The 13535-nt window shown below is 42.7% G+C and overlaps 1 protein-coding gene across 11 annotated transcripts in view; it reads right to left on the reverse strand.

Moving 5' to 3' along the window:
- Sorbs2 (sorbin and SH3 domain containing 2) overlaps positions 1 to 13535 on the reverse strand; it is a 159476-nt gene that overhangs the window by 110814 nt on the left and 35127 nt on the right. The gene's annotated exons all lie outside the window — the stretch shown is intronic.

Below are 13535 nucleotides of genomic sequence, written 5' to 3' on the forward strand. Positions count from 1 at the left end.
AGTGACTTACTTCTATGATCTACTGTCAGTTTCCACAGTCTAATAGGATAGGACCAAGGGGAAGACAGGGTGAACTAATGTAGGCAACAGAAAGGCACCTGGCATAAAACACAATAAAAAAAAAAAAAAAACACAAGCTGTTGTTTCTCCCTGTGACTGTCAGCGTTATTTTATCATAGGCTGAGGGCAACTCCACAGAGCGCAAGCGTGAGGACTCACCATAGGCCACTTCAAATAACGGAAGCGCCAGCGCTTCCCGTGTTTAGATGAATAGGGCAAGTTAACTGATGTGGAAAAAGTTTGAGGACCGAAGGGAAAACTGAAAACTGCTATGTTATTAATTTTTTTCATTGCTGATTGCTACTTTACTTAACAATTATAAGCTGGCTGTATATATATATACGCACTCCTCAAGTTAGGCCCTTGCTGAGTGTGCGCACAAGGCTCTGTTTACTCCATCTAAACGTCCTAAGCTATCCCAAGTGGCAACACCAGAAAGCGCACACTCTTCTGAGCTGGGGCTTCCGGATCCCGGTGTTTAATTAGGTGGGTGCCTGCAGGTCAATTTCTACCTTTGTGGATTTTCCTCATTTGCACAATGACAGCCAAACTTTCCGTGCTCTCCTTTTTGTAGGTTCACAGGCCAGTTGTGAACTATGACCCTCTTTCCAGTTCGCTTCTAAACTGACTTACAATGTGTAAGCCCTGTTATACACCGGAAGCAGCTGGATGATTTACTTGGCTCTGCGAAGGAGTCCAACTCCCTATGAATGGATTGCCAGATTCCACGGAGCAGCACGTTTGCCCATGAGCGACTCTTAAATACATCCTGGCTTTCAGACATTTACCTTGCCTGTTGTCTGTTGGATCAGGAAATGAATGTGATAACGTTAAAGTCAGTCATTCTGTTTAGGGGAGCAGCATCTAGTTCAGGGGAGAAGCAGGTAGGGGTTGCAGTTCTAAACTGTCAAGAATGCTCCAGGAAAAACGAAAAAAAAAAAAAAAAAAACAGGCTTGTCTGTGTTATTTTTACAGAGACTCTAAAATCAACATGAAGCATTAAGTGCAATTAATTATTCGGTGAGCTCAGGTTAGGACACTCTACACTAAGGCGATTCAGACATTTTTCTTTCTTTCTCTTTCTCTCCAGCGTCTGGTTATCAGTTTTGTGACATATAGAGTAACAGTTATCCGGATCGCTTTCGGCAACTCCATACTCAACCTACTTTTTCATTGTAAATAAACCAAATGAAGGCAGAGGGATAGAGTACCACGCTTCAAGAACATTTGTCTTGATAGCTTAGTGACGAGCTTAATTTGGCTTTGATTAGCTTAGCAGAAGGTGTTAGGTTTAGCTGGAAATGAGTAGCACTTGACAAGGTGAGAAATCTTCCTTCAGTTGTTGAGATGGCCAAACATTTGTTCTTCCTCTACGTTTGGAAACAGAGCCCTAGTAATACGCCACCCAAATTCTTTTCTCAAATATAGTTAGGTTATGCAGCAGGGAAAGCCAACATCCTCAGATGTCCAAACCTCCCCTTCTTGCCTTATTTATAGATATCTTAGCCAGACACACGGCTTCACCCAGGGTTCTGTTACAGTTCTCGGGTTCTGTGACCAAATTTTACCCAGTGGTCCTGCGAGGAAGTCATGTGGGCCTCGTTTTCAAGAGGTTATGGTCTTTAAAGGAAGCACCATGCTAGCCTCTCTCACTTTGTTCTTCTGGTTAGAATGTAGCTGTTTGGGTCTCAAGTGGGAACCAGGCCACAAAGGGAAAGGGAGGGAGCTTTAAAATAAAAAAAAAAAAGGCCGAGATAAAAGGTTGAAGGAGGCCCTGTCAACTGTACAGCTGCCTGCAGCGTAGCTGTTTGCTCTGGGTCAGACATAATCATCACTGTCTTGGAAACAGAACAGTTGTGATGAACTGCACGAAGGCCTTATGAAGTCAGGTCTATCCACCTGCTCATTTGGTGGGGCTGTTGGGAAGACAGTACCAGACGGGGCACCACCACGAGCCCTGCCCAAGGGTAATCGCAAGAAAAACAAACTTAATCTTTTTCTTCCTCCTCCTCTTTAGCCAGGATAGATATGAATGCCCGATTTGTTGTCTCTCTGAGGACAAGATAACCATGGTGACCAGATCTTTGTCCTAACTTCCCATAAGAACAGCACAGCAAATAGCAGGGAGTTTTTGAGGACTAGATAAGAGACCTTTAGGAGCAGGCAGGCAGTGGAAGCCTTGTCTTTTCCTTTTGGTCATTTTCAACTGGAATTTTGAGTAGATGTGAAAAAAAAATGTAAGGGATTGGAAACCAAACACAGTGGAGAAAACATTTTACTTTGTTATGACCAAAAACCCTAGGCCATAATCCCCATGAAACTAGCCTTTCACTGTAAAACACAAGCTGTTCCAGGAGACTAAGTAAATCGCTTGAGGAATTGCTCTCTGCCAGACAACTGTGGCCGCCTTGGAATTACAGGCCTTTGTCCCTTGTAATTAGGCCCTGTGTTACTCAACTTCCAAATAATTTAGCAAAATTATCATTTGAGAATACATCTCCTTACCCCACCCCCAAAGCTATTATTTCTCTCTCTCTCTCTCTCTCTCTCTCTCTCTCTCTCTCTCTCTCTCTCTCTCTCTCTCTCTCTCTCTCTCTCTCTCTCTCTCTCTCTCCCTCCCTCCCTCCCTTTCTTTTTTTGCTACAAATAAATAGCAAAATGTAAGAATAAACTTAGGCATTTTTGTTTTTGTTGTTGTTTTGCTTTGATGCTTTTAGATCCTGGCCCAGACAATAACTTGAACCTCCAGGTCATATACACGTGAACTCCGCTGACACCCATGAAATGGATTTTACGAGAGGATTTAGAACAGGAAATGCATCAAAACAGTCATAAATATAAGTGAAAAGTTGACCATTCTGTAACCCAGCCACAAGGTGATAGAGCTGCTATGAACCACTCTGTAACCTAGCCACAAAGCTGCTATGATCACCGAGGGGGAGGGTGAAGTAAGGGTCAGAGCTTTGTGAATATATGAGTTACTTTCTACATTTTAATTCAAACAAACAAACAAATGAAAATCCATTTGTAATTCTCTGGATTCTAAACTTAGTTTTTGGTACGACTTCGCTCTAAGAAATGACATCCTGTTAATTCATGTGGGCACTGCGATTTGAAGTGGTTGGTACCATTTGGAAGACAGCTTCTGTAGTCTAGTCTGAACGAGTTTCACGCGAAGCAGCTGTATTGCCGTTTGGGGGTAGTTTTAGAGGCGTGAAAACTCTTCAGGTTTTGCAGGATGGTACTCGACAATGAATTTATCTCTGGCCTATGATAGGTGCTAAGAAACAGTTAGAAAGGGACCCTTCGGGGTTTGAGGACCGGATTCCAAGGAAGCTTTCTGAATGAGTGGGGTTGGAGTTACCCCAAAGATTCTCTTCCTTCACAGTGGAAGGGAGAAAGTATCACATTATTTCATTCATTCACTCATTCATTCACTAAGACAAGGTCTAACAATGTGGCCCAGGTTGGTTTCGAACTCACTATGTAAGAGCCCAATATGGAACTTATGATTTGCTGCTTCCATCTCCTGAGTTTTACAGGTATGCACCCCTGTGCCCTGCCCACTGGATATGTTTTTAATGAGCTAGAACTTGAGCGTGTGAACAGTGCAGTCGAAATCTATGAGCATTTTGAGGAAACATTAAAGGAAGTAAAGAGAAAGAGAAAAAACCCAACTTATTAATGTAAGCAATTCAAATAAGCAGGAAGAGGAGTTCTATTTGTTCCTTCTGACTAATTTCCCATAGTTATCAATGCACAGAATCTGTAAGACTTAAAACGAAGTATGCCTCACCCATAACATAAATGGTAAAGTTCATCATTTGAAAATTTCTTTTTCAATGCGCATCTTTCTAGTTCAAACTGTCTTCATAGCATCAAGAAAAAAAAACAACAGATCTCAGTCATAGGATAAGACGTTCACATTGTTTCCTTGAATGCCCAGACCCTAGGTTGGAAACCGGGGCTGCAGTATATAAACCACCAGGGTAGCGCCATGGCTATGCACTTCCCGTCATTTTCCTTCCTTTAAATTTCCATTGCTGTGCTACACACACAGCGCCTAACAATTAAATGGCAGCGATTTTCAGTGTCTTCAGAATCTGCTTGTCAGATGTCATTATCTATGAGGTGCTAAGATATTCGCTCTCTGTCCTGAATGCCATTCATTACAGCTGGGCAGCTGGAAGGGCCCCAGGGTGCCAGCAATCAGCTTTTCGTGGATTCGACTTGCCAGCAGAAGCTGAGCATTGGAAAGAAGCTGAGTTCTTGGTGTTGCCTCTCCTTTCCTTGGGTGTGGGCTCTTTAGATGGTGCTAGGCATTCTGGAGAGAGAGGGCCATAGCTTCTCTTCAGATGTGCTGAGACAAATTGATGTGTTTTATTGAATGCGGGGTATGTTCGAACACCGCAGTGAATGAATGGAAGAATACCAAAGGAAAATAGCTAACGTTCTTCCCAGCCCCAGGATGAAGCCAGCTATTCAGGACTGATTACTTCCCAGAGGGCTGTGGCATCTGTAGAGCTGGGTCTCTGAACATGGTCCTGGTGAGCCTGTGAGTGAGCTTCTTGGCTTGCCTTTAAACACTCAAGTGGGGCCAGGCGGCGGTGGCGCACGCCTTTAATCCCAGCACTCGGGAGGCAGAGGCAGGCGGATCTCTGTGAGTTCGAGACCAGCCTGGTCTACAAGAGCTAGTTCCAGGACAGGCTCCAAAGCTACAGAGAAACCCTGTCTCGAAAAACAAAAAAAAAAAACAAAAAAAAAACAACAAAAAAAAAACACTCAAGTGGGTGTGTCGAATTTGACATTCCCATCCCTCTTTGCTGTCCTTTATCCTGTGACCAGAGGGTTCTTCCTAAAACCTAGCCACTTTGGGCTAGTCTGACTCTCTTCTTCTGACTCTCTTCTAAGGAATAAGCTTCTAGCAAGTTCTCCCACCTCACCAGCTCACTCTCCATTTGCAGTACCCATGCCCTCCACCTCCCTCCAGTTTGGCTGTCTGACTGATCTTTTTGAACATTATGAGCTCCATTTTCCCCCAAATTCAGACATTTAATTTTGATTAGACACATAAATTTGATTTTTCCAAATTGCATACATCTTTCTTCCCTTTTTGGACCCCACTTTCTTTCCAGAGTCATGTGGCCCAGACTGTCCTTGAACTCTAAACGTGCCTGCCTCAGCTTCCAGAACACTGAGATTTCTGACATGCCATCCCCCTCAGTCCCTACCCACCTTTCAGGGCTTCCCCCCATAGATCAGCTACTCTGTTCACAGAAGCATGCTCATTCAGCAAATGGAGAATGCTCATTTCCTTCATCTCCGTCTTCTCCTCTCTGTTTTCTGTCTCACCATTTATTGTCTCGCTGCTTCTGGCTCAGCACCTTGCCTATCCCGATATGCTCAGCACATTAAGCAATCATCACATATAAGAACGTGCTGTCACTTTATATTTTAACCAAAAGCATCTCTCCCCCAAGCAATTGCTGGGAGTCTTTGATGAGTTCTACAAAAAGACTCAGATCTATTTGTAAGCATTTTTCCTGTTAAAGTTTACACTGTACTTCAGTCTTCTGTGGGCTAACAGCTGTGAGTCAAGCTCCCCTGCTATAACGCAACAGTTAGGAGCACAGAGCACCATCCCGCTGATATTCTAGTTTGTAGTTGTTATCAGTGGTCACGGGTAATTAAGCCACTTACTTGTATTAATTGGGGGGCTGCACTAGAAGAAGCTTCTGACTGTGGCTTCCTAGCAGCTCCAGTTGGAACTCTCTGACAGAACACCTCCCCACTACAACAGGGGTGGGGGGGTGCGGATTCTAGCAGAGCATCCTTGAACAGATTAATCGCTCAAGTCTCAATTTTATTTACACATAAGCTTGGGAAGAACAACTTTGGTAGGATGTCTAAGAGGATCTTCACCAAACTTAACCCTGTGTTTGCTCATAGACATTCATCACGAGTATTAGTGGTGATTGCTATCGTACATGGAGTACCGCTGCTGCTGTTGCCGTCAGGATTCTCGTTTTTATCTTTAACATTTTACCATAATAGTCTTTTGGTTGCCTTCTCTCCCTCTCCCCCTTTGTGCCTCCTCCCCTCCCTCCCAACAATTTGTCAGGACATTGTCTTCAGGACATTTTCCCGCGTTTTAAGTACACATTTCACGTTATCCCCCATCAGTATCTAAAGACCACACCCTAACAGAGTGCCAGCCTTGGACCAGACACTGCCCTGGGTCTAAGAGGAGTCAGGTTTAATCGGGTAGGTCTTTGTTGGGAAACATGTGACGGATTGACAAACTGGTATGATTGGCTCATCTTTCGTGAGATATATTTTTCCTCATTGGAAATCTTACTACTGATTCTTCAAAATAATAAATGTTCTCGAAGATTCTTAAAATAATAAACATTCTTAGAAATGCAGTGTGAAGCAGTCCCCAATGTCCTCCTTCCCATACAAGTTAACAGCTGAAAAGATTGACTTCTTTTCAACATGTTCATTTAAATAAATATGTTTTCATTATGAGGTGAGCCTTGCTTACCACTTCATCTTGTCTTTATGACACATGTATTTTCTTAAGGGTGACCGTGTTTTAGTTAGGTTTTTTTTTTTTGCTACTCAGTGTTTATTTACCGATGATGGAATAGAATATTATAATTTGACTTTAAATTTAAAATTACCCAAGTTTTCATGGGTCCCTTTTTAGAAGTTCCAGGCTTTATAGATACATAATCTATAAAGTTTGCTTGATATGAGCTTTGTACTGCTGTGTTAGAATACATACATACAGCTTTGAAAACTACACTTAATCATCTATCCATACATACACATATAGATGATATAAGTTTAACGCATAATGAGAGTGCTTATTTATTTACTTGTTTTCTAAAATTCTTTTTTCCCGTAAGTATTAATATATTAAAACCTTATGAAAAGAGACACGGGGAAAATAGAATGACATAAATATAGTATGGGAGCCTGGCCCTAGACCAGGACCGCAGAAATAGAAGGGAGAGAAATGTATCTGGGAGGAGAGTCCACTTTTAGGACATTGGAGCATGCATCTTTAAATACAAGATGAATTTCTGGAGAGAACACAGGGTCCTGAGGGCACAGCATCTGGTCGCCCTGATTTAAACTCAGTGTGGTGATTACAGAGAATCAACAAAAGTGTGAAGGGAGAGGGAACCCGCGTGTGTTGGATCACATCAGGAATCCTGAGCGGATTCTCTTCACAGAAGCAATAGCATCAAAAGAATGCACACATGCACATCTCTTTTCCCCGCTGGACCCTGTTTCCTTGGTTACTGAATGAGTCGCTTCAGTCAGCATCTATGGACCTTCAGCAAAACATGTTCTCATCCCTTCTGAAAACTGGGTAGAATATTAAAGAAGTCCACAGGTTTCCCGATGATCCTCTTGTTTATGTAGCCACAGCGGCTAGCCAGGTTGACGCAGAGTCAACATACTTTATTAGTATCTCATCATAATGATAATAGGTGGAAGTAGACACAGAACAATTTTAGCAAACTGATCTGTTGGTATTTTATGGGACTTTTGCGTGTATAATGGGCAAATTTTGCTTGGTTAGGTCCATGTTTTCTTATTTTGAAATTAAGGAAAAATGGACAATTTTGTTGTTAAATTACCAAATTTCACCTTTGCCAGGTCTTGGGTACATGACAGAGAAGAAATTCTTAAAGAGATTGACTTCATTGAACAAGTTCTTTAAACTACTGTGTCTTCATTAGGAATAAAGCCTTCCTTATCAAGGTAATCATTATGATATAACAAAATATGATATCCTAAAATGACCCTGGTTTGCTTGTTTTATGATAAAAAATAATGTTTATTCCACATTTTAACATAAAGAAAGATGAATAGCTGATTCAGGGAAAGGAGCTGAACTCCAGAAAACACAGCTTGATTGCCTTTTTGAGTTAGTGGCTGGGATTCTGCTGTGGGTGGAGGGGATACTTGGGACTACAATTGACTTAACGCTTAGCTGGTCCTTACCGATATGGCCTTGTCTTATTTAGGATTACTATAACTATAACCATGACCGAAAAGCAAGTTGGAGACAAAAGGTTTTACTTGGCTTACACTTCCACATTGCTGTTCATCATTGAAGGAAGTCAAGGACAGTAACTCAAGCAAGGCTGTAACCTGGAGTCAGGAGCTGATGCAGAGACCATGGAGAGGTGCTGCTCACTGACTTGCTTCCCACGGCTTGCTCAGCCTGCTTTCTTATAGAACCCAGGACCACCAGCCCAGAGATGGCACCACCTACCTCCCTCACAGATTACAGAGAAAATGTCTTACAATTGGATCTCGTGGAGGCATTTCTTCAAATGAGGATCCTTTCTCTCTGATGACTCTACCTTGTGTCAAGCTGACATAGAAAACCAGCCAGCAGAGGCTTTGGATTTAGGGCTAGAAAGTGACAAACCCAATTTCCATGTGGGTCATCTTGTAATTAGCTGACTTTTAGTAAACTCAGACAAAATAACTTCTGTAGAGACTACAATTTAAAAATTAAAAAAATAGTCCCATAAAGCATTGTGCTTGTGTTTTGCATCTACTCAGCCAGACCAAGAGTGAGCTCAAGGATCTGTCTTTTGTTACAAAGATCTGAGGTTTTCTAGGAGCCTGCAACTGGGATTCCCAAAGAAGTTGCTGGATTTGTTGAGGCAACCCAGCCAGCCTGGTTCCTACCTTTGTCAACTAGGCAAAGACTTTTACCTACCCACCTCTTAGATACGAGCTCTTAGTTCATCAAAACCAGCAAAAATCAACAAAAAACCTGCCTCTCTCCTGCCAAAATGTTTGGGAATTGTCTTGAGAATTCTCTTGCTAAATTTGCACATGCCATTATGTGTGATGCTGGAAACATAAGTGGATCTATATGTACACTGGTAGACGCTTCTTACAGTCTCGACTATGGAAATGACAGATTAGTTTTGGTCAAATAGAAAAGACATGTCTAAATCTGGTTAACTAAATACCTCCTTTATTCACCAGAGCCTTACAGATCAAAGCTCATCAACACAAGTTATGTTAACCAGAGAGCCATTCCTAATCCTAAACTTAATTGTGGTGAGTCTAAGACCAGAAAGACAGTAAATTAAGATGCCTGACATTTAACCAGGCTCTTAGGAGACCTCATAGGTGTCTTACAGTTAATCAAGAAGTGCCTTAATTTGCAATGTTTTGATGCTTTGGAAAAAGATAGCCTAGAGACGAACCCCAGTGGTGTGTCTGTCTGGCCTATGAGGAAGTAGTGGGGATGACCAGGTCTCCAAAGGCATCTCTAGCACTGAACGGTGCCAGCCACTGATCAGAAGCATCACCAGGGCCTTCTCAGAGAAGGTGTCACCTGCTAGAGCTGGGCCTTCCCATAGTTCCCCCCTCCACTGTAAAACAAGATGGGATACTTCCTTGTATTAGTTGCTGTGAGGATGAGATGACGTGTGTAATAGAGCATGGCAAGGAATCCACGCATGAAAGCTGGGCTTGGTGGTTCAGCCCTATAATCCCAGCACTCAGAAGGAAATGCAAGAAGACTGCATTAAGTTTGAGGTCAGCCTGAGCTGTGGAGCATAAAACAAAAACAAAGCAAGCAAGCAAGCAAGCAAGCAAGCAAGCAAGCAAGCAAGCAAGCAAGCAAGCAAGCAAATAAACAAGAAACGTGCCTCAAACAAAACAAAACCCTTAAAACAAGGGGCTGGGAGGTTAGCTCAGTTAGAGAAGCATTTGATTAGTGAAGGCATGGAGAAGCAAGGTCAGGACCACAGCACTCACCATGTAAAAATGTCAGGGGTGATGGCGTGAGCTGTGATCCCACTGCTAGGGAGGCAGAGGCAGATGGAGCGCTATGACTTACTGGTCAGTCACTCTAACTAGTCAATGAGAAACCCTGTGTCAAAGGAGGAGGACATTTGTGGGGATGAAACTTTGGTTTAATCTCTGGCCTGCATGGAGATGGAGAAGAGAAAGACAGACAGAGAGAGAGAGAGAGAGAGAGAGAGAGAGAGAGAGACTCTACAGAAATTGTTTCTTATTTCCCTTTCTTTTATTTTCTTGTGTGGTAAAGTATATTTTCCTAGTATAAACACATAGAATTTTGTTCAGGGAACATACAGTAATCACTGATAAGACTATAGAATTGACAAAGAAAGGGAATATGGGAGGAGTGCTATATGCCTATAATCCCAGATACTTGGGAGGCCAAGGCAGAAGAATTTCAAGTTCGAGGCATGGGGGAAACTTCCTGAGAATCTGCTGTGGTAGGGAGTTTGCCTAGCATGTGAAAGACCCAGTCTGAACTCCAAATATGGTGAAAAGGGCTAGAAGTTGGGGGGAGATGTAGCATTTTCCTTGACTTGCTCCTCATTTCTAAGAGGAGTCTCCCTCATGCTCCGCCGCCCTCTGTGTGGGCTCGTACAGTATTTCCTTCTGCAACGTCTTCCACATTCAGTTTTCTGAATAAGCTAAGATGGGGTCTCCCTCGCCTGCCTTGAGTAGCATGGCCCTCGTCATCCTGACGAATGGTGGTCCTGGTTCTTCTGCAGCTTTGGGAGAAGGGTTCTCAGAGTGAAGAGCCCTTGTTTCCGGCCTGTGAACACAGGCCATGGCGCAGATCCTGAGTTTTCTGGGAGAGTGCTTTATGACTTTCTCACTTTTTCCTTTTACTTCGTCTAATGACTCATCTTCCAGATGGCTCTGTTCAGTTTTAGAATTCTCACGATCCACTCTGTGTTGGTGGTTGGTGGTGGTGGTTGGGGGTGCGGGACACCAGCATTTCATGTACAGTAAAACTTACGTAATCTTCAGGGAGCCGGGAGAGCTACAGCACACGCAACGCTAAGCGTTTAACCTTAGGAGGTAACAGCTTTCACTGTCTCATCCTTGGGGGTGTTATAGTTTATGTAACTAGTGGCTCACTTCCTCTGTTGCCAATGGATTTTGATTATCAAAGAATACTATTTATGTTATTGAAAAATAGACAAACAGTGGATTATAAGTATTATAAAAACAAATAGAGAGAATATAATCCGATTTTTTAAAACATCGACATGAATCTTGTCAAAAGGAAAAATTTCCCCAATATACATTTTGTCACCCAGATGGTGAGCTGAAAATTTTAAATATTAATTTCCTTCACATACAGTTTATATTAAATGAGAGCTCTTCTTTGGTGTCAACCACTGGGTTGAGCCTTGAATTGGACGACAGGAAGCCTCCCTGTGAGGGTGTGGCCCCACCACTGCCACTCAGGATCATCAACCATCTTCCTTCTATCTGTTTTGAAATGCATCCTCGTCCGCTCAAATGAACACTTTACGGTTTGGCCTTTAAACATTTCCCAAGGGTCTACAGGCTCAAAGGTTGGTCACTGTCCTGTGGTGCCCCTGGGAAATGGTAGAAGTTGAAGAGTTGAGCCAGGTGGGAGGACGTTAAGTCACTGAAGTGTGCCTGCAGACAGGACACCTAGCTGCTCCCCTGGTTCACCCTGCTTCTGGGTCTCTGGGATTTAAAAAGGCTTCCTCTACCATGTAAGTTTTACTGTACATACCACGCTGTTCTGTGTCAACACAGGCCAAAGGCAAGAACAGCGCTGCACGGCTGTAGGCTGAACCTGACCCTTGTAAGCAGATTCGCCCAGATATTTTGTCATCATGATGGAAATGTGACTAACCGAGACACTATCAGGATGACAGAGAAAATGTTTTAAGTCATATGCTTCACAAGCAGTTATAATTGTGCAAAATGTAGGCAGCACTGAGATTCAAGAAGTTGTTAGAGAATACCAGCAACTTAGTTATTTCTGTCACTAACAAGACAACCTTCAGAAATGTCTTTTTAGTCCTTCTGAAACTAAAATGTCAGAGATCCCCATTTGACTGCTCACAGCATGGGCCTAGGGTCCATACTGCAACAGTTGCTCCACACTGGCCGTCTCAGAGATGAAAAGTTGCAATAGCTCAACTTACATCCTACTCTACAGGTAATGGGATTTCGTAGATTCAGGCTTCACCTGATATGCATCCCTGCTTTTGGAGCTGGGCAGCAGGTACCTGGACTGCATGTCTCTAACAGGAACATTGGAGATGGGCCTAGAAAGAGGAAGTTAGGTGATTGGAACTGTGAGTTTGGTGGGGAATGGCGTTAACTACCATAGATCTGGAAAGGGATCCCTTTCCTTCCCAGCTCAGATCAAAGTTCTACGCAATTTTATTCTTCCTGACAAAATTATATACTAATTTAAAAACAATCAATGGATGTATTTACTGATCATTCCTATCGAGACTGCTAAGTAGGTGAATCTTTTGTTGTTGTTATTCAAAACACAAGCAACTTGTGGTCCTAACTACTTCTAGGATGTCTTGTGACCAAGCACCCACACACTAGAAATGGCTTAAACAGGAGTCTGACAAACTCAGATGGTTAATTTAAACCCCTCCTCTCAATGATATTCAGAGTTTGCCTGAGTATACAATGCCATTCTGGTGATTTAAATACAGAGGCTAACCCTGCACACTGAAAACCGAGGAAGAATTGGAACTTAGAATAGAACGTTCCTTTAAAAGGAAAACATGTCAGATGGTTCCTGCAGATGAGGAATTTCAGTGGTCGCTGAAAGCAGCATAAGGCAAAACAGTCACCACACTAATCACTTCCTCTCCTATTGACTTATCAAAATATTTATAAAATATATTTCCAGTGTCATGCCTAATTAATCATCCCACTATTTATTTTTCAGTGATATTCTCTTTGTCCTTACACAGAAAAACTGCTATAATAATTAAAGATTAGGAAGCTATCTTTCTGTTTGCCTATTTGCTTCTATCTACATCTATCTATCTATCTATCTACCCACCCACACATCCATCCATCCACCTACACAGAAAACATATTTGGAATTACCTTAAACTAAAATGTCTCATGGCTCTTCTTAAGTGAGGGGTCTTTGAAGTGAAAAGGTGAGGAGGTCACTCTCAAAGGAGATGTCTACGACAAGGTCTTGGTGTCTGACTTCCTCCTGAGTGCAGGGCCAGATATTGACTTTGGCCTGGCTGAGCATTAAACACATCCCTGAAGCCATCCAGGCCTGCACAGGTAGTCTCCTTTCTACCTCGTTTATATTCACGTTGACTCACCAGCCATTTAAACTCTTCAACTCTTCCCCTAGTACGGAGTCTCATGAGACCAGCTACCGTGAGAGTAAGATCTTTGGCTAGAGAAGTTACATTTTCAAAAGTTAAGGAAGAAGAAGGGCTAGACAGCAGGATGTTGCGTTTGGGGTCGTGATATCTGTGGTGTTGAACAATGAGGAATGAATTAGGATTGGGTAACGTTGAGAAAGGCAAGAAGAATTTTGTTGTTGTTGTTGTTCAGAAGTGCGCCCAGTGCCACACTATGGAAGAGGGAGACAAGCATAGGGCTGGACCATCTCCGTCTTCTACTCCGGT

The sequence above is a fragment of the Arvicola amphibius genome, chromosome 4 (assembly GCF_903992535.2).
Source record: "Arvicola amphibius chromosome 4, mArvAmp1.2, whole genome shotgun sequence".
NCBI lineage: Eukaryota > Metazoa > Chordata > Mammalia > Rodentia > Cricetidae > Arvicola > Arvicola amphibius.